The following is a 25,530-nucleotide window of genomic DNA, read 5'->3' as shown; positions in this document are numbered from 1 at the left end:
AGCAGAACTGGAACCCCCAAAACTCTTACTTGAGCTGTCACCTGACTGCTGGTGCCTCAATGTCACTCATGCCTTAGCTTTGGACATAAAACATGCCATCATCTAAAATTCTGTTCTACAAATACACCCAAAGGTCTCAATCTTGACAGGGCTGAAGAATTCAGAGCATATGTTGTAGCCAAACCTAGCCTGAGTCCAGAGGTTGTCTTCTTTTGTCTGTCTGGACTGAGAAACTTCCATTTGGTGGGTTTTGTCAGGTTATTCCTAATATACACTGCAAGAACACATCTCAAAATTCATTTGCAATGGTTACTATTTAGGTTTACAATAAGAGGAAGAAAGACTGCAACACCAATGACCCCAATCCATTTTATAACTGAATTTAGTCACTGGAACATTTATTCTAAAGGTAAGAAGACAGAAGAAACCAGACAGAAAACTAAGATGAAAGACACCAGAAAACCTGACTTCCAGTCTTCTATTTTATCTATTGAAAAAAAACATTATTTCCTAACTATAATCTTGGTCTCAGCTCTTCCCTTTAGCAGTTCATCCTACAAAGAAGTTGTATGTTCCACATTGTTTTAAGCCTGCCCTGTCCCAGAGATAGTTCTTGAATTTTGTCACCCTTTAAAACAGCTGCTTTTTCTTAAGTATCCAAAAGGTGAAAGGAGGAGACAGAGGGAGCGTGGAAACAGTGCTATTTAGAACTTTTTTTGGCTTTGGCTGAACATCATCCATGAGAGTAGGAAAAGAGGAGGGATGATGGGGTGAAGGTTCTTGACTGTTTACAATTAAACACTCAAACCACAAGATATTTATTATTTCATCTTTGACGTGCAATTTTTAGGAATCCAAAATAGAGCTTTCAAAGATCTTTTTATATGCCATTGGGTTATGGCTTATAGTTTTGATGAAAACAAAAAATCACCTTACTCTAGATGTATTTGCGCTGACACTTCTATCTAAAATTATCTGCAGAATTCTGCAGAATGCTTTAAAGGCTATTCAAAGAATCACTATTTCCATTCCATCCCATATTTTTATGGAGTAATTTTTATAAACCTTACAGATGCTTGTTCTTGTTATTTCAGCAGAATGCCCCCATGACTGCACAGAGCTCATGCTGTACCTGGAACTCACAGCACCTCTCCACGTTCCTCTGACACCCACCTAAGAATCTCCTAAATTCCCACACAGAGACTTGCTGCTGTCATTTTGCCTTACAGAAGGGACACTAATACATGATGGGGAAACTGAATTATTTCCCATGGCTGGGAGTGCCATTTCCAGGATGATTTGTATCTTCATTTCAATAAACAGCAACTTCTTTTTCAAGCCAGAATTTGAAATAGCAAGGGGGACTGAAGGACTCTCTTATTTCTAGAAGCATAGAGGATTAGGTCAATTTAAAGGCTGAGAGAAGTTTCTGTGGGCAAGCTGCTCAGCAGCTGTCTGCAGTATCTTTCACTAGGAACCCAGCTCTCCAGCTTCCAGCACTATGTTTGCGCGTGCGCGCACACACACACACAAATTAAATTAAATACACCAAAAGAATACTGTGATACCATATAACATACACAGTAAATTTTAAAAGTAATTGCTTCCTATAACCATGTTTGCCTTAACACTGTAAATACGGAAGGGTGTAACCCTTAAACAGGTCCTTATCAGTTAACTATACAGAAATATGAAACAGTTGGTAGGTTTTTAAATGTATTGACTCAGCAGTTTACTACTAGAGATGACTTGGCTGCGCTGAAAGAGAAGGCTCCAAAAAAGCAAAAGAGAGTTCTCTGTAGGCAGTTAGCTCTCACTTACGCTCTTTTTAAGACCATACATACCAAATTTAAATATGTTGTGAGGAAAATTCTAATAAATCTGCTTCCCCTCCCTTCATATTGAAATAGTAAATTATTATTTATACAGTATCTGCTTTCCAGATTTCTGAATATCAATGAAGTTTTGCCAAAAAAAAAAAAAGTCAAAACATCACTGTTTTATACTGGCCACTGGGTATGTTGTAATAAATCACAATTTATCATCTGGTGTGTCTGATCTTGCTAAAAATGTATGTGAGTGTTTCCACTGAATTAAACAAAACGGTTCACTCGACTATAGTTGCTCACGCAAGCTTGCAAGACAGGGCCTTTAAGTTTTTCCACACAAGACTTAGATGAATATGTCATTTTACATGGCAATCTGAAGTAAATGGTGATTCATTGATCACAGACAAGTAGAATATATGATCCTGTCTACCCCTAAGGAAAAAAAAATATGAGAAAGAGCTACTTAGTCCTTATATTTAGGAGAATTTCATCACCTCTGAGAAATTAACAAGCAGACCTATGAAATCAAATAGAAAAATCGTATCTCATTTTACAGAAATTAGTATTTCCATCATCAGTTTATCCTCACCATCTTTTCTAAACAGCTGACCACAAAAAACAGCCAACACTGAGTTTATTAATTATTATTAAATTGCAGAACTGAGGTGTTGGGCGTCTTACTTTCGGGAAACACCTGTACTATCCCAGAAGCATTCTCTCTGGCAGCATACACTTGACTGTGTCAAGATGCCACAGATTACCCCATTCTTTAACATTTCCCTTTCAATGATGTACCATCATTTATAGCAAAGGACTCTGTCCTGGATTTGGCTGCAACTAATCCCTCTGTTTTGCCAATGGTTCTGTTATAAAATTAAAATTATACCTGTCTTAACTGGGTGCAACTCCAAAGACTACAGAGGAGCTGTACTGAGGATGAATTTGACTTCTAACAAACATACAGACTTTCCCCTGTATTTCACAATCCTAACCTCTGTTACCTATAGTTTGACTCTTTTATTGGTTCAGCACCTATCCTGTTTTAACTACAATACAAGATGACTCTTTCACACCCTCTTACACCATTTCTTTTCCTTACTTTTAATCCAGCAATTCAATGCTATCTGCCTATATATCTTCTTCCAAGTGAAATAACTTATTATTCATCTCTCTAAATTAACAGTACTTAGACATACACTTCTCAGACGATTTGTAGAGATGGTTGACAATGATACATTACAATTAACTCTATTTTCCTGAATAAAGTGGTTTTAGTTGCATCTAAACAGCACTGTGTAAAATCAACAGGTTCTATTCAGAATTTTGTTACCCTTTAAGTATTAACTGATTTGGTTCCCACCTATTCACACTATTCCTAACCATCTCTTAAAAAAAAATAAAATAAATAAATAAAATAAACACTGATCAAAGCCTTGCAAATCATTAAATTGGGTTTAATTTCAATCCAAAACCTTGAAGAAGCCATGGTTCAAGGCAGCGCTTCTGAGTTATCCTACTGACTCCAGTACATGGTCACGTTCTGAGCCAGTATGGCTTGAATTCCACCTCCAAAACTGAACTAGAAACAGACACACTTCTAGTCTGTGGTATCCTTATAAAAGATTTAGAAAGCTCCAGCATTCACCAAAGTCAGAGAAAGGAAGCTATTGGAACTTGGACAGCAAACAAGGGAGATGGAAGACTGAGACAACAGGAAAAGGAAGGACATTAATAGCATGATTTACAAAATAGAAGAGTTTATATACTAAGTTCTCCTAGCTAGGCAAAAGGAAAAGATCTGCTGGGAAACTCTGGATTTATTTTAACATCATTATCATCTGCAATGATGGAAAATGTCTTTAAAGAACTTTTGCAATGTTGAACTCAATGGGTATTAAAAAAAACAACAAAAAAGACAAAAACAAAAAACCCCAAACCCTCAGTCTGTAAAGTAACCTATAAATAAAGCCTACCTTCTACATCATCACAATTTAATTAGAGCCTTTGAAGCCACGCACCTTTGATCTGAGCAAAGTGATAAATGTATTAAATTTTAAATGGATTATTATATGTCCTGTTAAACACAGTGGCAGGTTTGAGCCAGTATGGTTTCGGTACAATGAGGAAATAATCTGAAGGGAACAGCCACAAGAGTAGAGATGTCAGCTGTATTCCTTTCAAACATAGAGGGGCTTAGTTGCCTAAAAATTTCTAGAGAGCCATGACACAAAACATCTATCCAAACTGGGTTTTGGCTACTTAAATCCACTTTCTTCCAGAGAAGCAGAGGGGGGAACCAGGGAAGGGAAAAGACACGTACTATTTTCAGTGTAAAACTCTTGCCTTTACATTTCCAATTACTGGTATAATGAAGTATGGCTTGTAAATGTTTTCCAGTGTGTCCAGAAAGGATTCAAAGATAATGAATCTTGCAAAAGTCCCTTTCCAAGAGAGATGAGCCAAAACCAGTGTATTTGTTAAAAGCCCCTTTCAGTCCTGGGAAAGCAAGAATGGAATTCCTGTTTAGGAACTGAATCTATCATTATAAAATAGGCTCTAATTTCAGTCAAGGGCGATTAGGGGCCAATACAGTTGCCTTGAATTTGACTACCTGAGATTTTTCTAAGCACACCAAATTTCTCCAGTTCTTGTAAGAACAACTGTCAGCTGCTTCCAGTTCTCCAAGTCAGAGCTCAAACCCACACCCTGGAATAGTTGTGAATCCTTAATCTGGCGTAAGCCTATCTAGAGATGTTTCAGTGTTTAAGAACGAACAGATTGGATCCAAATATTCTAAACTGCTCTTACAATATTTGTAAGGTTTTTTCTACTTCTTACTCAGTGTAATCAGCATTTTGTCTGTGTTTCTATTTTTGAGAGAAAGAATGTTATGACTGTGCGAATTTGAAGACAATAAAAGCACAGGGCAGACAAACATACTTCAAAATACTAACGGTGGGTGTACTAAGCTTAAAAAAGGGGGGCGGGGGGTCATAAAATAACCTACTTTCTGCTCTGATGCCCTGGGTCAGATTTTATGGCACTCACTACAATCTCATATCCTAGTAAACATGACACTCCTCTTTTTATCTCTTACACCTGCCACTATAAACTATTCTGAGCAATTAAGTATCCATGAGTTGTTTTCTAGTATTAGTACCTTTCTCTGCCATTCAGCAAGGTACATTTCCCCACCTAAAAACTGACAAGCAGGCTGTAAGAGAGTGATAATAAAAGTACATGAATATGAAATAATTGCCCACAATGACAGGCTAGTGGCATATGTGAGCTGTTAAGTTAATAATACTATACAAACAGCCACTCAAACCACAAAGCTGCTGAAGGGGAAGAAGCAAACACAAAACAGTGATTATCAATAGTCCAGTGAAAGGTATCAGCTGCAGGGAACTATGGGAATGTGAACCCAATGTGCCAATTCCAATATTTAAAATACTTGGGCCACACACCAGTTTTGTGCTACTAGCAAACAGGCATGTGCACTGGGGGGGGGGGGGGGGGGGGAATAACTTTCCATCCTAATCATGTTTCTCAACATTGTCACTGTTGTTGCTGTTTGGAGGCTGTCCGAAACATTTCCAGTGTCAAGGAAAACTCCCCAGGGAACAAAGGAGCTGTACAAGAGAGCCAAATCTCCCTTCTGGTCCCTCTTTGGCCTCACCCGCCTTTTTTGATAGGGACTACATCAACTACGTGTGGATGTATTGTTTTCTCACATTGTACCTCTCTTCCTACAGATTAAAGTACTTTCTGAAAGAGTCATTGGTCTAAAATACACAATTCCTGAAGCTGCTATTTTAGAACACAGTAGTAATTTTGCCATATAGAAGTAATATATTTGTATTTCTAGGAAAGAGTCTAATTAGTAAATGAATGTGACCCAATAAATCCAACAATCAGAATAAAGGTCAGTTGAAAAAGCAGAATATAGTATTATTAATATACTCATTTTCATATCTATATGCCATTGTTGGTACTTTTACCTCTTTCAGTAAAGCAGACTTTGTAATCAGCACATTGTGTACAGCTTTTAAGTTAACTAAACAATAAATGCCTCTGATGTGGATTTTTTCTTACTGGGTACCAAGAATAGCATGCAAATGCTTGAAGTCAACCAGTATCTTTTCTGCTGCTCTCAATTTGTAGCCAATTCCACCCTTTATTTTATTCTCAGACTAAGGGAATTCAAATAGTTTCTTTGCAATTGAATATTACACATGCCCTAATAATTGCACCTAACATCAATGTCTGTATTTCTAGGGAAAAAAAAAAGTAAGTTTTTAATCTAGGGCCCCAACCCTGAGGTCTGGATACTGCAATGAAGATGTTATACAATGGCTGAAACAGCCTTAAGAATTTTCAAAAATGGACAATCCTTTCCCCTCTTCCTCAATAACCACTGTGAAGCACAAGTGTTCATAACTCCTTTAGAACTGAATGAAATATTCACAAGGGATCACTTAATATGTATAGGAAATAAAAGAACAGCTCATTCCGTTCTCTCAAAAATCACAGGGCCTGATATATTCAGGTGCTCAGCAACTCCTATAAGTAGCTGAGCACCACTAAATGTAAATATCTGAAAAGTACAACTCAGAATGGGGCTATTTTTAGCTTGCCTCTATCTACAGTCCCATCACTGAGAGTGGGAGGTTGTTTTCTGTGGGTTTTTTTGCAGGTACATACTTCCTCATAAAGGTCTGAAGGTTGTTAGGGTAAGGTGTGTATCTACTGTGTTATACAGATACTGTATGTGCCTTTGAACTACAAAATGCTAAGTAACAATTATTTGACCCCCCCCCAGCAGCAAAGATTATGGCAAATTCTCTCTCTCCCCCCCCTTATTTTTTTTTCCAAATAAACTGTAATAGTGCAGAATCAGCTTAAAAATCAGCTCCTTTTTCCTCTTTCATACCTCATATTTGTACATTTCTACTACACAAGTTCTGAAAATCTTGCATAGTTCAGCAATGACTAGATTTCCACTAATGGGATTTGGACACGTATTCCAACCCTTTCATCAGCAATAAGGAAACTGAATGTTCTCTGTTAATCAGCTCAGCACAGTCATTATTTAACCAGCAGACAATGTATGGCAGCAAAGTTTAAATTTTCAACCTTGAGAAGGCGGCAGGCTTTGCTAGCTGACCCTGCTAAAGGCAGGCAGAAATCTGAAAGACTCTTTGTAGACAAGAAATGGCAGACAAACTTAATCTCCTAATGAGAAAAAAAATCAATAAATCTGACCTACTGCTAAAAACACAAATAAGGAAAAACACCAGGCTACATCCTAAATTATGGATATGGACTGCACAGCACAACTCAGAAGGGCGATAACAGAAAAGGTTTAAAGACCTGTTTAAACTCCTCCAGGCTAAAAACAACAACATTGACAGAATAGTGCATCAGGTCCATCCCTTTTCCTGGGCATGTTTCAACATCAATAACAAGGATAGACATTAAAAGAAGAGGGTACAAAGAGCCCTGTGCTGTGTCCTCACTCCAGACAGGCCCAAACATACAAGAGACAGAGAGAGACAGAGAGACGCGCAGGCAGAAAGAGACGCGCAGGCAGAGAGGGGCAGAGGGGGAGAGGCAGGGGGGGACAGAGAGAGGCAGAGAGAGAGAGAGAGAGAGGGAGGCAGAGAGAGAGGCAGAGAGGCAGAGAGCGAGGCAGAGAGGCAGAGAGCGAGGCAGAGAGGCAGAGAGCGAGAGGCAGAGAGCGAGAGGCAGAGAGCGAGAGGCAGAGAGGCAGAGAGCGAGAGGCAGAGAGCGAGAGGCAGAGAGCGAGAGGCAGAGAGCGAGAGGCAGAGAGCGAGAGGCAGAGAGCGAGAGGCAGAGAGCGAGGCAGAGAGCGAGGCAGAGAGCGAGGCAGAGAGCGAGGCAGAGAGCGAGGCAGAGAGCGCGAGCGCGAGAGGCACAGAGAGCGCGCGAGAGGCACAGAGAGCGCGCGAGAGGCACAGAGAGCGCGCGAGAGGCACAGAGAGCGAGAGCGAGCGAGCGGCAGAGAGCGAGAGCGAGCGAGAGAGAGAGGCAGAGAGCGAGAGCGAGCGAGAGAGAGAGGCAGAGAGCGAGAGCGAGCGAGAGAGGCAGAGAGCGAGCGAGAGAGAGGCAGAGCGCGCGCGGCAGGGAGAGAGCGAGAGCGCGCGCGGCAGGGAGAGAGCGAGAGCGCGCGCGGCAGGGAGAGAGCGAGAGCGCGCGCGGCAGGGAGAGAGCGAGAGCGCGCGCGGCAGGGAGAGAGCGAGAGCGCGCGCGGCAGGGAGAGAGCGAGAGCGCGCGCGGCAGGGAGAGAGCGAGAGCGCGCGCGGCAGGGAGAGAGCGCGAGGCAGGGAGAGCGAGCGCGGCAGGCAGGGAGAGCGAGCGCGGCAGGCAGGGAGAGCGAGCGCGGCAGGCAGGGAGAGCGAGCGCGGCAGGCAGGGAGAGCGAGCGCGGCAGGCAGGGAGAGCGAGCGCGGCAGGCAGGGAGAGAGCGAGCGAGCGGCAGGCAGGGAGAGAGCGAGCGAGCGGCAGGCAGGGAGAGAGCGAGCGAGCGGCAGGCAGGGAGAGAGCGAGCGAGCGGCAGGCAGGGAGAGAGCGAGCGAGCGGCAGGCAGGGAGAGCGAGCACGCGCGGCAGGGAGAGCGAGTGAGCGAGCGCGGCAGGCAGGGAGAGCGAGAGAGAGAGAGGGGCAGGGAGAGAGAGCGAGAGAGAGAGAGGGGCAGGGAGAGAGAGCGAGAGAGAGAGAGGGGCAGGGAGAGAGAGAGAGAGAGAGAGGGGCAGGGAGAGAGAGAGAGAGAGAGAGAGGGGCAGGGAGAGAGAGAGAGAGAGAGGGGCAGGGAGAGAGAGAGAGGGGGGGGCAGGGAGAGAGAGGGGGGGGGCAGGGAGAGAGAGGGGGGGGCAGGGAGAGAGAGGGGGGGGCAGGGAGAGAGAGAGGGGGGGCAGGGAGAGAGAGAGGGGGGGGCAGGGAGAGAGAGGGGGGGGGGCAGGGAGAGAGGGGGGGGGCAGGGAGAGGGGGGGGGCAGGGAGAGAGAGGGGGGGGCAGGGAGAGAGAGAGAGGGGGGCAGGGAGAGAGAGAGGGGGGGCAGGGAGAGAGAGAGAGGGGGCAGGGAGAGAGAGAGAGGGGGGCAGGGAGAGAGAGAGAGGGGGGCAGGGAGAGAGAGAGAGAGGGGGGCAGGGAGAGAGAGAGAGAGGCAGGGAGAGAGAGAGAGAGGCAGGGAGAGAGAGAGAGAGAGAGGCAGGGAGAGAGAGAGAGAGAGAGGCAGGGAGAGAGAGAGAGAGGCAGGGAGAGAGAGAGAGAGAGGCAGGGAGAGAGAGAGAGAGAGGCAGGGAGAGAGAGAGAGAGAGGCAGGGAGAGAGAGAGAGAGAGGCAGGGAGAGAGAGAGAGAGAGGCAGGGAGAGAGAGAGAGAGAGGCAGGGAGAGAGAGAGAGAGAGGCAGGGAGAGAGAGAGAGAGAGGCAGGGAGAGAGAGAGAGAGGCAGGGAGAGAGAGAGAGAGGCAGGGAGAGAGAGAGAGAGGCAGGGAGAGAGAGAGAGAGGCAGGGAGAGAGAGAGAGAGGCAGGGAGAGAGAGAGAGAGAGGCAGGGAGAGAGAGAGAGAGGCAGAGCGAGAGAGCGGCAGAGAGCGAGAGAGCGGCAGAGAGCGAGAGAGAGCGGCAGAGAGCGAGAGAGAGCGGCAGAGAGCGAGAGAGAGCGGCAGAGAGCGAGAGAGAGCGGCAGAGAGCGAGAGAGAGCGGCAGAGAGCGAGAGAGAGCGGCAGAGAGCGAGAGAGAGCGGCAGAGAGCGAGAGAGCGGCAGAGAGCGAGAGAGCGGCAGAGAGCGAGCGCGAGCGGCAGAGAGCGCGCGGCAGAGAGCGCGCGGCAGAGAGAGAGCGCGAGCGGCAGAGGGAGAGCGCGCGCGCGGCAGAGGGAGAGCGCGCGCGCGGCAGAGGGAGAGCGCGCGCGCGGCAGAGGGAGAGCGCGCGCGCGGCAGAGGGAGAGCGCGCGCGAGAGAGCGCGAGCAAGCGGTGGAGAGAGAGAGAGCAGCAGAGAGAGCGAGCGAGAGCGGCGGAGAGCGAGCGCAAGCGAGGCAGAGAGCGCGAGCGCGGCGGAGAGGGGCAGAGAGGCAGGGGCAGAGAGGCAGGGAGAGGGACAGAGGGACAGAGGGACAGAGGGACAGAGGGACAGAGGGACAGAGGGACAGAGGGACAGAGGGACAGAGGGACAGAGGGACAGAGGGACAGAGGGACAGAGGGAGATCAGCTCACACTGATTTGCAGTGGAAGTGCTCTCTGTACTCATCTTCATGACCTCTGCTACAGCACGTAAGTGCAGGTACTTAGTTACAAACAAACGTATGTACACTCAGAGATATCATCATTCAGAGACACTATTTGATACCAAGCAATAAAATTAATTTTGCCAGCACAGTCAGACAGACTGACTCTGTAACTGTAAGAGGATGTTTAAGTTCTAATACATGTGGATGTAGGATTTTAACTTAGGCCTCCAGCAAGTACTTTGCTATAAAGCAACAACAGGCCATTGGTTTGTACAGTTTATTTTACACTAACTGAAACTGCCTAGGGAAGATGAGATCTATACAGTGGTACCAGCTTAGAGACTAAATTTAGTAACATGCAGAGGGTTTGGTTTACTTTTATTTTAAGAGTAGAAATTCCGTACTTCTGTGTAAGCAGAAAAGATGGGACATACAGCTTATAAACACAGAGAAATCAACAGAGGCTGAGGGAGGAAGCATTCCTCATCAAATGTCAATTTATGTTTCTGCAACAGAAGAAACTAGCAGTGATAGTTAAGTCTACACCTAGGTCTACCCCTACTTGAAAGGGACAAAACTATTTAATCAAAACATTAATACAGACCTCAATGGCTAAATGAACTGGCTCTTATTTATGTATTTTGGTTCTATTCTTGTAAACCTTGTGCAAATGCCTGGCTTTAAACAATATGAGTGATCAGTGTTAACATGTTAGAATGTCAAGAAAGCTTTATACACAGAGAACTGGTCAGACTAAAAAGTTACTGGAAAACAAAGTTTAAAAGTAAAATCACAGTTGAATCGTACTTCTGACTTCTTTCTGCTTGGTCACTCACTCACCACCAAATCTCACTTTGATTAGATCTCCTTTGAGTAGCACATTAACCATTACATCCTTTAAGTTAGAAGTCAAAGAAAACTACACTTCTCTCCACAGAATTTTAAATGCATGTCCCAAGCCATGGGACGACACAGAGATGACTGCAGCACCCTCCAAAAAAGGCCCAGAACATGCCTGGTGTGTGCCAGCTGTGAACCCAAGCATCCTGTCACCTGAGAGCACAAGTCATATTTCAGTGGCAAAACCAGTTATTCAAGCTCTCAAGCAAAATGGTCTGTATATGAACACATTTTGGGATATATGTCATTTCTTATCTGTAAGTAAGGTTTAGTGGTAGAAGCATAGGGCCAGGAATTCTCCATTTGAATACAGGCTCAGCCAAAGCCTTGCCAAGTTATTTAAGCTACTTTTTGCTTCCTTTTACTGTAATTATTAATACCCAGATTTTTATGATCTTAAAGATTAGATTGGTAATGTTACATTACCGTCACATAAATACAGTTACCAACATGGAAACTTTCATTATTGCTGAAAGTACATTTTAAAATGATTAAAATACCAACACAGACCTAGATAAACAAACACATACCTTTGCAAAAGCCACACTGAAACATCATTTTCAGTCATATCCCAAAGCAGTTTCATGCTATATGCTATAATGTCATAAATCATATGCATCCGGCATAACTAAAATTCCATACTAATTCCCTGAGTATGGGAGAGATTGTGCATTGCACTGTAGACAGCTTGATCTAATGCTTTTTGGGATCCATTTCACAGATGGGAAAACAGGCAGACATGAAAACCAGTTTGCTCAAGGTTAGACAATATCAGAGGCTGAACTAGATTTCAAGAGGTCTCCCCTAAAGCACAGTTTGCATTCAGAAAATTTTCTTAGTCAAGACTACTGTAGATGAGTTATGGTAGTTACTTCTGTCCCTTCTCCAGAAGAGGCAAACGAACCTTGCTTTCTCTCTATGCCTTTCCGGAAACAAGGCAATTAGCAACATACTTATTACCAATGATTGGAAGTAATTACCAGGTGAGATTACTTTCTACAAAGAATCCGATTTCTTTAGTATGCTCAAATACAGCCAGCACAAAGAGCTTGTAGTTCAGTAATCCCAATTTTCTATCTGTAATGCAAATCAATACAATATATTATAAAACCTAAGTTACTCCACTTTGTTTTGTATGTGACTAATCCTCCTTTCCCTTGAAGTGAATTCTCTCACCCTAATGCTAAAACACTCAAAACAATAAATGCTGCAAATCAGCTTTTAATGGGGCAGAGAATGGGGCAGCTTTCCTCACAAATAGGGTGCCATATGGATTCCCTTCATGAAAATGGGATTTCCTTTTAAAGTCACAGAGTGCTTTCAGCATTTAATGGCCAGTGCTACTGCTGCTCAGGTTCCTTTTGTGATTTGTACCCCAGGGACACAGTGCTCCACGTACTAGCAGCTTTATCCTTATTTGTCACCCCCATTATCAATCTGTGTAAATAAGATGCACAGCATCCGCTAGTTAATAAACAAACTCTCACTTTGATTACACTTTCAGTTTCCAAGCACAGAGCTGACTAACTACAAAAAATAAATGTGCTTGGGGTTTCAGTGCTGGCCTTGGAAGATTGTTCACAAATACATGATTCATATCCAATCCTGAACATTAACACTTTCCTTATGACTCATACGTACAGTTAAACAATAAAACAGAGTGCTTATTGAGGTTTTGCTTAACAGGCATGAAGGACCTATTATTAATATTTTTCAATTTAATTGTTTAACAATGTCAATCCTATTATTAGCTGCAAGGAGGGCATGTTTCCATTTCTATCTTGAAATAACTTCATGCTTTTGAATTTATTCTGACTGATACTAAGAATATTTCAGCACAAGCTCAGAAATAAGTAACAACAAGCCATTAAGCACTGTATGGAGCATGGTACATGCCTTACCAATGTACCTCTAATACATTATTTGAATTGATAGAATGCAACTGCTCTACAGCTCTCATTCTATAGAGCACGATGTATACAACATACTGGTCAACACACCACTTCCTCACATTATCCTTTGCTTTGGAAAGAAAAACAAAGCAGAAAATATGGCCTTCCTCACACAAAAGTGTCTTCAGGTCCTCTACCTTGTGCTACATATTAGGATGTTCACTGTAATACATTTCCCACATAAGTCACTAATAGTGACTGGCATATCTGAAACACGGAACAGTTCAAGTTCAGCTTAAAAAAAAAAAAAGAAGAATGATTAATTTTAAAACTTTATCCTTTTGTTTTTATTTTACAGTTTGGTAAATCATAATTGGGGACTATCTTCAGTTTCAGCACACAAAACCAAACCAAACCAAAACAAAACAAAACAGCTCCAGCTCAACACTCCGGAGCCACAAGACCACTGAGCAGGGCCTGTAGGAATCATTTATAACTTAGATATATATTCAGGTGAAATATGACATTTAGATCTCTGATTCAAGTCTATAGGATAGATGCTTATCTTGGGACATACACATCTGCCTGAGTCTGCACTCTGTTACCTACATGTGGCTCTCAAGCCAGTTTTACAAACACGCTCCTATTATTATGCATGCTATTTCTAAACAACTATAGACATTGATGCTCCACTGCAGACAAGGCTTTTTAATTTATTATAATAAGATAAATTCTTTCAAAATATTAGAGAGCAAATTCAGAAAATACACTGATGACATGGGAACATGTTCTGCAAATGTTCATCTTGTCAATAACCTATCAAGCAAAGAGTAAGAACCTCTTGGGCCTCATCCTAAACCCACTGAAGTTACTCATAAAATATACACCCTGTAGATGCAAGGCTATCCCTAAATTCGAAGACAAGCTCTCCCATAAGAATGCTTTCTGCCTACCCCCCAATACTGTGTAATTTCTAAATGCTTTCTGACAATTCATGTTCCTCACCGGTCTTGGAGCTGTGGTCTCAGACATGTTGCCTTCTGAAGCTGACCTTGCAGAGGTAGAACCAGTGATTTGCTGGTGCTGACAAAGCCTTTCTGCCACTGCAGCATTCTCTTGGCCTCACATCTGCAAATGCTGTTTCAGCATGGCTGAGCAAGGACAGAAAATAAGGGGGAGTTATTCACAAGCAGACACAAGTATCAGTCATTGTCCCCACATGGCTAATAATTCAAACCCAGAAAATTACACTTTAGTTAAAGTAATATTAATACTTTAGTTCTGTTCCACTAGCAGGCAAAAACCAGAAAATCCTGGCATTTCAGGATGAAGCACTATCCCTAGTTCCCCTCTTAGATTTTTGAAAAAATGAAGGGAATGTTAACAGCATCTAAGCTTCATGTGTTTACACTGGGATTCAAATCTGTTTCCAGGGACCATATTCAGTTTAGAGGGTCACACCTGGGCCCCACTTACCCATGCATTTTTCTTCCTCTTAACTGCCTCCCAAAAATTACCATCCCTCTGTCTACCCAGAGAAGTTTTCAGTCACACCCTGGAAAACTGTTTCAGGAGAGCAAGCATACTGGAGTATCTCTGTTAAACAACACACTGAGGTCCACAGGTTTAAACCACCACAGCTCACTGTGCTCAGCACCTCTGGGGCTGGGGTTGTGCCTGAGACACCCCAGCCCACCGGGTTTCGCGTCGCAGGCCTTCTCTGGCCCAGGAGACACCCGCCTTTCAGCCAGGGGAGACGGGGAGCCCCACCACCCGTGGGCTCCCTTCAAGAGCTGTGCGAGCACAAGCCACTATCATCCCTTCTCTGCCCACCTCAGAAATACACTTACACAGAGCCACGCACCACACAAGATGATACACAGCAGCGTGTGAAATCCCAGCGTGCACAACCTCACGGATTGGCTAGCGCACCCACCGGGCGGTGAGCAGTCACACCGCTAAAAAAAGACACGCCAACGATTAAGATTTAGACCCGCAATATTTCTCAAGGAGGAGACTAGGGCTGAGCAGCACAGCAAGCAGCCCGCACACACGGCCGCCGCCGCCTTAAAAGAAACACCAGCGCAACCGACCCGCGGCAAGCGAAGCCCCGAACTACAGGCCCGGCTGCGCAGGCACCCGCCGCCGACGGCGCCGCGCCGCTCGGGGCAAGGCGGGGGGCCGCGCGCCGGGGCCGCACCCCGCCGCCGTGTCCGTTTTCCTCACAGAGAGCCGTTACCCGCGGGGATCCCGGCGGGAGGCGGGGGCGCGCGAGGCGCGGCGGGGGAAGCGGGGGCGCGCGCGGCGGCCGTTGCGCGCCGCCCCTGCCCCCGGCGCACGAGGCGGCAGCAACGGTCCTTCCTCGCTGACAGAAAATGGGGGCCGCGCCGCGCCGGCCTGCTGGCGGCTGCTCCGCCTGCCCGGCCCCGCTGCTGCAGGCGGCCTGGAGGCAGAGAGCCCTGCTCCCTGTCACCGGGGCGGGCAGAAGTGTTCGCTTCCAGCCATTACTAATTGCTTCGTTTTTACTAGAGGAACGTCTAACGGCCTCATCTGAGTTTGGGCTCTGTAGTGATAGAAACTTGGTGCACTCATCGCAGGAGGCTGCCTGTACTTCGAGGCGACTGAGACCCGGCAGGCACACCCCTGTGTCAGAAGACACAATTTCATTTTAATCGCCATACTACCAGGGCTGGATGCTCTGCCAGCGCCTTAAGACAATGTTACATATCAGTATATCTTAATTCAGTAAAGAGTCACTGAAGGACCAATCAGAACAACATAGTTTTAGGCCAGTTTGCGAGTGTATACAGAGTGGCACTGCGCAGCGTCGGCTGAGCTGGTTTCCAAGCAGTGCGGGCAGCGACGGCATGTGGGCAGGGGGTAGGCTGCAGCCCGGCCGCTGGAGTTGCTGGCCATAAGCATTTTGGTGGGTGGGCAGCAAACTGTTACATGTCCCTATGCTATCCAGCACAGCCGGGCCATGATTTCGACCAGGCCTCTTCTGCACTGCATTGATGATAGGCATAAAGATTTTACGTATTCCTCTTATTTTCCAGATTGCCTGAAAAATACAAACTAGAAGCAGGTTTAACCACCCAACTCTTATCTCAGCACCAGATGACTAAAAAAACTGAAAGGAAATATGAGCAGGGGAAGCATTTCTTCATGTTTTCATGTGCTGCTTGTTGCTAGGAAAAATATTTCCTTAGTATCCCTATGCACTCTGCAAGTCAGCATCAGTGGAACTCTGCTGGTTGCCAGAGAGTATAAAGCACAGCAAATGTCAGAAAAAAAAAATAGGAAGAAGAAATAAAGCTTTAAGAATGTGCCCCATAATGAATGTCTGTCCCCTCAACACTGCTTCTCTCTTACGTCAATAAATAGACGCATCTTTTTTTTGTTGGAACAAAACTTGTGAGCTTCTTCCCAAGATATTTTGTCTAAGTGATACTATTTTTCTTTCTATTTTTTTAGAAACTTGAAAGCAATTATTTGTATCATGGTAGCACGTGGTGGATCAGAGCCCTATTGTACTGATTGCTGAACAAACAAGCAAAAAAGCTCAGGGCTCCGACAGCCTGCATGTTAAATAGGCCAAAGAGAAAGGATGGGAGGGGAAACAGAGCCGTGGAAGGGTGCAGCGGCTCGTCTCCGGTTGCAGCAATGGGGTCTGGATCTCCCATCTCACTGCCCTCGTTCTGATGGCTGCACTTCTAATTGTAAATGGTACCAGATGCCCCAGAGAGGAAAGCTGAAAACACTCTGGTCTGAACACTGAACACGCCACGCGCATCTGAACTCTGACTTTCATTTCAACTGACTGTTGAGGCTTTTTACATATTCACAGAGCTGAGACTGATGATGACATCACTATGTTTCAGCCGTTCTTGAAATGAAAGGATAACTCATTTCCTAGGCCAATTATTCAGTGTTCTTTCTGCTAACCACTGGGGCCAGTGACGATGGTGTAGGGTTGGGGGATGGCAAGTTTATAGTCACTAGAACAATATGGTTATCACTGAATTTACTTCACATCAGTCACAGAACAACAATTCATTGTATCTGCCTGAGCTGGATATTTAACCTCCATTAGGCTGTCTCCAGTCCCCACCAGTCACCCTCCAAATTGTCTTGTGGCTGCTCCCATCACTGCTTGCTGTTTAAATTCTCGCATGGTGATCTTTGAATTTTCAGTCTTTCACAACAAAGTGGTCTTCCCCAGTCTTTTTGCATTGTTTTATAAGCCATTTGTTTTTAAGCAAGACTCTTTTTTTTCCCACAAAAAGAAAGAGGAAGACTTTGTCTGAATACAAATCCCATGTCTAAGTGTGCTGACATTTGTGCACAGAGATGTGCTTTTCAGTTTATTCTATTGTGCTTTTTTGTATTTTATAGCTCAGTGGAAAGTTTGGATGATTCCAGGCAAGTATCCTTTAACAACACAACAGAAATAGCCTGAAAAACCGGAAATACATCTCAATGCTGTCAGGGGAGTTATGGGTTGTTGGTTTCTTACTTTTCCTTTTTTTCACTTAAGTGATTGTGAAAAAACAAAAGTTTGTGGCTGATGAGCAGAGATTAAATTCAGGTGCAGTGCCAGCAGCAAAGGCATAATTTCTGCTAATTGAGTCATCTGTCTTTTTAGAGTCAAACAATCAGGCAAGTAAGTGGTTCATGTTGCAGCAAGAACTAATGTCCACTAAAGACTATGGCCCAGCTCATAACAGTATGATTCTAATTAGATGTCTAAATTCTTGTTGATGTCCACCAGAGGCTAGATACCCAGAAGGATTTAAGAATCTGAGTATCTTTTTTGATCTAGGCCTAAATTTCCACAAGCAAATTCATTGCTAAGTTGTTACCTGACCAAACTGGGTTTGCCCCAGAACAGCCCCAGATAAAAGGCTGGAGCATTGATCTACTGCGCCATCTAGCTCCCACAAAGGGAATATTTTAAATAGCTCTATTTCTCCATTATTATGACTCAAACCTTATCTATTATTTTGCACCACTTGGTGCAACTCCTTTTCTTACTCCAGAAATGGCAAATGGCCTGACCCAAACAAGCAGAAAAATGCTGCCTATGCTTCCCCCACCGTTTCTTCCACAGATGCTTCTCTCCTCCATCTCTGCATCCTTGACCACAGCTATGGCCCATCTAGCCCACTACTCTGTGAAGGGCAGTGGCCAGCACCAGCTGTTTTTGAGGAAAGTGCAAGAAAGCTGAAGCTATGAAAGCAAAGACAAAAATCATTGCAACAGAGCTTTGATTCCCTCTAATTACATACAACAGATGAACCATATATAACTACTTTTTAAAAATCATGTCCATTATGATTAAGCCAAACATTTTCTAGCTAAAATATTACAAGTGATTGGCAGATTTGAGATCTATCAGAGTTCAGACTCAATTCATATAAGGAAACAAAATCTGGAGGCTTCTTATTTCTGCTCTTTGAACATCTTTCACTCAGCAGGCTCTCAGCCTTTTGAGGGTTCCTAAATAGGAAGACCTCTGTAGCTTTCACCAAAAATTATCAGACTAGGGGATCCTCTTGTAGTCCCAGTGCAGAGAGGATGCCAGCTGAAATCACACAAGACATGAAATGCTTGAAAGGGGTCAGATGACAACTATATAATCACAAGTAACATACAAGTGAAAGATCAAATTTAAAACTCCAACTCAAGCCTGCAGGACATTTGCCAACCTGCAAGCTAAACTCCAGTGATGTATGGAATATATTTACTCTGAGTCTATGCACTGCCACATGCCAGAAGCTTTTAAACCATCTTTACAAATATGTTCCCACCTTTTGCCAAATGAATATACAGGCTTTTTCCCTCACGTTGGTGTCTGCAGTTGTTCTTACTAACTTCGCGATTTATGAAGCTGTAATTATTCTTGAATAGTCTCAAACATTTTGTGACATATGCACCAAGCTTAAATGCTTTCTTGTTCTAACAAAGAAAGTACTATTTGCATGTTTACTTTGCATGTATCCTTTATAAAAAGACCAACAAAATTACTTAAAAATCCTTCACTGATCAGTGTATTAGCTCTGTAGATTGGCAGACTATTCCGCTCTACTGCATTTCTCTTCAATTAGTTGTTTCTCTGCTCTCTTCTCCCTCCACTTAACGTCTGATGTGAGCTCTTCTCCTCCCACATAGCTGCCACGCATTTGTCTATTTCTTCAGCATTAATGACTTTCTTAAGCCTGGCCTTTTCTCTCTGGCTGTAACCTTTTTATGTTATACATCATTCATTTTCATTTTCTCAGGTCTTGCAAGACATCTCTTTTTCTGCAACCAGTCTCATGTGGGCACAGATTTTCTAACTCTGGTTAGTCCCCCAAGTTGCCTCTCTGTAGCTAAAATGCAAATGTTCATGCACTCTAGCCAGATTTCTCAGTCTATGCCACTCCAGGCTATGCCCAGACCGCAAGGCAGCTGTGTGCTATGAGGCTCCTCACGTGGTCCAAAGGGAAAAGAAGGCAGGAGGCCTTGATAACCTGATTACATGGCCAGGGCATGCAACCAGATTGAATCTGCATCCCTCCCTGCAACTCTCTATCATAATATGTAAAGCTAATGTTCATTTGGTCTTCTTCCATGCCCTCATCTCACTTTTCCTCATCCTGTACATTATAAATGGTTGAGTAGGGTGAAATGCAGGCCCTCCACTGTATCATTAAGAAATGGCATTTGAGAACACAGGTCAGGTCTGAGCAGAGATAAACCAAGACCTGGTGTTTGAATCTTCCTCCAGGTTCTGATCTGTATCGTAGCAGTCTGATGTTATGGGCTATCCTAGCTCAAGTGCAGAGTGGTGACTCCATGCAAAATCCTGAGTCCAAAAAGAACGAATAGGAAGGACCCTGCAACTACTTCTGTTTATCGCATTTAGTGCGGTCAAATACTGCCCTGGTGTTTGTTAACATGTAGACTCTGCTGCTTGTCAAATATATGTGAAGAGGATTCCTCCTTTTCCAGGGGTTGCAGCTGTACACAAAGCAAAAAACAAAATTAAAAACAATGGCTTTTGCTAAGGAATGCAGGAAATGTTGTGATGTATTTTCATTGCAACCATTTGAAAGCAGAATTGCTGTGGAAATAAAACAGCTCCAAATACACTGAACTTGCTGACTCAGTTGATTCAAAAGAAAAATTACAAGTCAGCAATTTCAAGCAACAGCAGTACCAAGAGTACAGTGTCTACAGTACTGATGTAATATGCATTGCAACATCATATTTCCCTGAATACTGCACTTATGAGCTTGATAAGCCACAACTTTTAGCTGAAGCTTTGGATTTGCTGCAAATAACATAAGCAAGCTTTCCTTTATAGGACTGTTAGATGTTGGACCCACCCAACTCCTTAAGGAACAGGACAGGAAAAGGGAACATTTTACTCCAGCTTTTTTCTGACCCTAATCCGAGGCACATATCAAATTTACAGCAAGCACAGATCTGCCAGTTCTCCCCATGCATCCAGAATTATCAGCATTACAGCATTTTCTATTCAGAACAGCTAATGTAAACCATTTCACATTGCCCTATGCAAATAATTGAATGACCAAATTTTTGCTATTTGATAATTTTTCAAATCACTTCCTAATTTTTATGAGCGTCTTACAAGCAAAACATAAAGATAAAAATGGGCATATTTTCAAATCACTTTCTATTTTGCATTTAATGTTCTGCTAAACAAGTGTCCATAAAAAAATTATTAACAGCTGTTAAAAGCCTCTTTCAATGAGGGGGTATCTTCCAAGTGTGAAAACCACTTAGAAGCTAAGATTATAAGCAGTTTATTGGAGCCTGCAATAATCAATTAACCTTTTGAAATATGCATGATAACTATATACCTATGCTAGGTGAGAAAACAAAGAGTGACAAGCAAGAGGAAAATAGGTTATGAATCTAAATGGAGATTGCTTAGAGATTTGCTGGAGATTTCATTGTCCCAGCTGCCCCTATTTCAGAAGAACACAGGAAACAGCTAAGTTTGTAATTTTTAAATGGTGGAAGTTGAGAGTAGAAACTGAATTTAGACATCACAGTTCATATAGAAAGTATTCAGCATATAGAACTGTCTCCATAAGCAGCATCAGAAAAACAATAAGGCAGAGGAAAGTGAAATACATTCTAAGAGACAACAAAGAGGCCTAGATAGTAAGTAGACAAATATAAACAAAAGAAAAAAAAAGCAAAAGCTCCAGCTGAATTCTTCCCTATTGCCTTGTATATTATGTTCTTCTTCCAGAAACTGAAGGTTCACGCTCAATGATTTATCAACAATTCTGAAGTATCTCCTTTTGTCTGATTTATATGTCTCTCTTTTTCTTCCTTAGCTATTTTTACTCATTTTGTCTGTTTATTTATTTCACAGAAGGTTGTACAATAGGTGAATTTGTCTGGTCTATGGAAGGACAACAGAAGAAAATGCTACTAGAGAATTGTGGCATAAATAGTACCTGGCTTGGTTATAGTACATTTCTGCATCCCTGAGGTTGTACAAACCTCTGGACATTTAATGACCAGGAAGCATGACATTATGTAATTGATTTATAGCAGATATTAATATAAGCTTTATTTAAGGAACCTAATCTTATTTAATATTTGAGTAAAATGATAGCTGTAGGGCTCTTTTTCCCTTTTGCACATTATATTTAGCACCTGTAAAATATAAAGTGTCCAGAAATGAAATACTGAAATTCTCTTGGACAGCATAGTGTTTTCCTTTGGTCCATTTGAAGTTCACACCTCTGAAATGGTTCTGCCGACAAAAATCAAGGAAGAGGACTTCATTCAACGCTACCAAAATCCAAAGATTTCAAGATTTTTTGTCGCCTGATAGTGTCGACCAGTCTTGAAAATTCAAGCCTTACTTTCTATTGTTCTTGCCTCTAATTTATCTGCTTATTATGCACAGTCTGCTTAGAGCTCATTGATGTTCTCTATCGTAGTAATTGCTTCTGTTAATTTATCCCCTACCATGCTCATTCTGTGTTATACACTCATACCTATTCCCAGTTTCTCCAGCCTTTCAGTCCCTGGGATTTACACAAGTGCAACTGAGAGTTGTCATGCACAGACAATTATTTCCCATAATGTGAGAAAACCCTGACACTGCTTTGCTAATATGCTAATACTGTTGTTGTAGCAACAAACTTTGAAAAACCTCAGGACACACAGAATAATTCTGGAACTACAAGAATGGTACAAAATTTCAGAGTCCACTTCTTAGAAAAACCCTGCTTATGCTAGATTACACCCCTTGCCTTTGTTTTCCAGGAAAATTGCCATGAGCATGTAACCAGCAGAACGCAATAACTTGGTTAATATTGTAGAAAGTGAACTTAGATTAATAATTGTGCATATTCTCCCTGAAGAATATTCCTGGATACTAGACAGTAATATTTTGTTTTTGTACTGAGTGCTCAGACACATGCCAGGAGAGCCATGACTCTAACCAGCACAACTGCATACTGAGTTGTAATATTTCACTCTCGAACAGCTGACAGACCAAGTATTATTGTGTGGAAGCTATGTGGCAGCGCAGTTAGACTCAGGACGGCTGTGGTCTCTGCAAATGGAATGGACCGTTCATCAGAAAAATGAGATGAAAATCCTCAGCAGAATTACTCATGGCAGAGGAGTTCTCCAGCTCCAAGTATGATTTACACATTGTTCTTTATATGGCTTGGCTAGTCACTCCCCCTCACTTTTCCTGAAGAATACATCACTGAGTGAGTGACTTTATGTAATAATGATCACTATTATTACTGCTATAGTTATTTCATTTTCTAAACTCAGGAATAATTGTCTTGGAACTTGTTTCTCTTAAAATACTGAAAGCAAATTTGAAATGTCCCACACTTCTAATTCTTTGCATGACTGTGACCTTGTCTTCAAGCCCTGAAATACAAGGTAATTTAAACTAGAAGTGGCTCCAAGAGAATAAAGACCGAAACAAGAATACATTAATTCAAGTGACATTTAGGCCAGTACAATCTTTGCTTCACTCAGAAGGAACCAATTTAAAGTCCAAGTGAGCAATAAACTTCAGTGGCAAAAAGCAGCTCCAAGCTAGCACTGTGAAAGCAAAGAGAAAAATCATTACACTAGAGTTTTTGTTTCTTCTAATTTCAAGTAACAGATGAAGGACACAGAAGCTTGTAAAATTATTATTATTTATTTATTTCTCACACAACAGGTACCTTAATTGGTGTTACACCATGGACCCTTGGCACATTTTTGTCCTTGTTTTTTGTCCTTAAGTGGCCCAAGTGCAGTTATCTTCTGATACTGAAGGGTTACATTTAATTTACATAGATCACAACCTCAGGCTTGCAGCTTATTTTCATAGGCAAAATCAGAAACCTGTTAACTTGCATTTTGCTTTGTTTCTCTGCAGATTAATTTGCTTAGCTGAAGAAAGCTCGGCCATCCTGATATGGTATCTGCATGAACAGAAAGAAAGTAATGAGAGAATTCCTGTGGTTTGGGTCAGTCAACAAAACAAAAAGTCTTTCTGGTGATTGTGGTTTTTGCATTTAACAATGTGCTGTCTATCCTTGCTATTGTAGATCTTAGTTAAATCTTACATTAATCAAACCCTACTTCTCAAAGATGCATGTAAATACTGCCACTTGGTTAAATAGCTATGAAGAGGGTAGAATTCACAGAACATTTCAGCATTTAACCAAAACATGTGGTATTACATCTATAGAATATCTAGCCAGGTACTCTAACTAGACTGTGGATTTAGAGCTGTCAGACATAATTATTTCTGGCAATGCTTTTGTACAATATGCACACCTGTAGCTTTCTCCTCTCTCCTATGGGTGGAAGCAACCAGGAACTCATTTGAGCAGGAATTGTTCCTCAGAGATCTCCTGCTTAGAAAACAGCAGAAGAACATGAGAATGAGCATGAGAGAGTGTTAGAATATTTGCATGTACTGTATGTGAGTCGTGGTGAGTTCAAACCATTACAAAGTTTACTTGTATTCCTTTTACTGATTGTTGCCTAACAAAGACTGACCAATTTGATTTTCACATCGGTTAATTATTCCTAGATGCTTTAGATTTTATTCAAAATGGTAGCTAAGGATACTAGCATGTGCTCTTGCTTTTTTCTTGCAGTATCAGCCAATAGTCATCCAAACAAGACACTGCAAACCCAATCATAAAGGGTATGTGAAATTTAAGCTTCAAACAAATTCTCTTACAGCAGTGGAGTAAATAGTTTTCTTTTCTTAGTTTTCTTTGTGCCAGAATTAAAATACTAGGCAAATAAGACCATTGTGTTGACACAAAAGTAGACATGAGCAATTTGAAGGAAGTGCCAACAAGAAAGCAGTGGATTCTCAAGAAAATTTTAAATGCAACAGCTAGGGTTATATATGTTCAATGGAATTTCTTTGAGAATGGCTGTATGAGAGTTAATGTTCCTTCATTCAAGTAGATTCAAATAGAAAACGTGCAGCTACTTAAGGCCATTCTGTGTCTAGAGGTACCATTGGAAAGAGACAATTAAAAATGGCATTTTTATGGTCTTTTAGTGTCCAGGGGAACTTCAGCAAGTTACCAAACATTACAAAACTTCTGTGTTCATAGAAGGGCTAGATTCTAATATCCACACACTTGTTGAATAATAGCAGCCGTAATTTCCAGAGCCTCATTTTATCAGGGACAGTGAAATTAGTTTGGCACAAAGGAAATAAAAGCCAACATTTTCAGTCTTGGTGTTTAGATTTAGCCTCCTTAATCCATCTTTAAGTACCTTGAAAACATAGTCTGTTTCTGAAATTGCTGAGCCCCTACAGCTCCCACTGACTTGGGCAGGATTTGGATGTGCTAAACACATTGAAATTTGATTTGGTGAAGGTGCTCAGATGTGGATTTAATTTTGAAAGTATTTACTCTTACCTGTTGATCTTGAGGTAATGGCACCATTGTAAAAAATAGAGAAAATCTTGATTCCATAAAGACAAAGTTTATATTTCACTATTGTAGTCACCAAATATCCTTCCAATGAATTAATAGTTAATATGCTATAGATTATCATTTGATGAAAGCTTTGTAAAGACAAACATTTTATTCTTTGGAAAAGAAGTGATGAAAAATGAAACTACCTTTCTTAGCACAGAAAAGAAAAAAGGAAAATCATCTGCATCAAAAATGTTGAAAGCAAATCAAACAAAGGATGCACTATGCTGAGGGATATGAATCCATGTACGTTCTGCAAAAAATGCTTAGATAATAGAAGACACGCTTGGATTCTAACAATTGAGCCTTTGTTTCCAAAGCAAGAAAAATCAACTTGGATTTACATTTTCTAATGGATTTGTTTCATCTGCGCACTGGGGGGATGACAATCATTGAGAATACATGAGCCCTTTAATATTAGCAACAGGTTCTAGTTGTAGGTAGAGATTTCTAACCAAAGGTACAGCAGGAAATCATAAAATTAAAGTGCAAAATAATAAGATTAATCTGCAAAACACATAAGCATATGCTTAACTCAAAGCATATGTGTAAATTTGCTTTCCTTGGTTAGGACTTTTTCAAATGTAAATAAGTTCAATGTTTCTAATGGTTTTCAGGAGGAGGATTAGAAAAAGGGAAGATAGAAAGTCTTTCTTAAAGATGA

The 25,530-nt window shown here is 42.3% G+C and overlaps 1 long non-coding RNA gene across 1 annotated transcript in view; it reads right to left on the bottom strand.

The window, feature by feature from the left end:
* Positions 1–14,731, bottom strand: part of LOC136991983 (uncharacterized) — a 33,139-nt gene extending 18,408 nt beyond the window's left edge. Inside the window, exons 1-2 of the long non-coding RNA XR_010884010.1 lie at positions 14,721–14,731; positions 13,876–14,021 (exon numbers count right to left, since the gene is read on the bottom strand). This is a non-coding gene — a long non-coding RNA (uncharacterized lncRNA). The remainder of the gene's footprint in view (positions 1–13,875; positions 14,022–14,720) is intronic.
* Between the last annotated feature and the right edge of the window lie 10,799 nt (positions 14,732–25,530).

Source organism: Apteryx mantelli, chromosome 4 (genome assembly GCF_036417845.1).
Source record: "Apteryx mantelli isolate bAptMan1 chromosome 4, bAptMan1.hap1, whole genome shotgun sequence".
In the NCBI taxonomy this organism is placed as follows: domain Eukaryota; kingdom Metazoa; phylum Chordata; class Aves; order Apterygiformes; family Apterygidae; genus Apteryx; species Apteryx mantelli.
The sequence above is the reverse complement of the archived record's forward strand: the minus strand, read 5'-3'. Positions and strand labels throughout refer to the sequence as shown.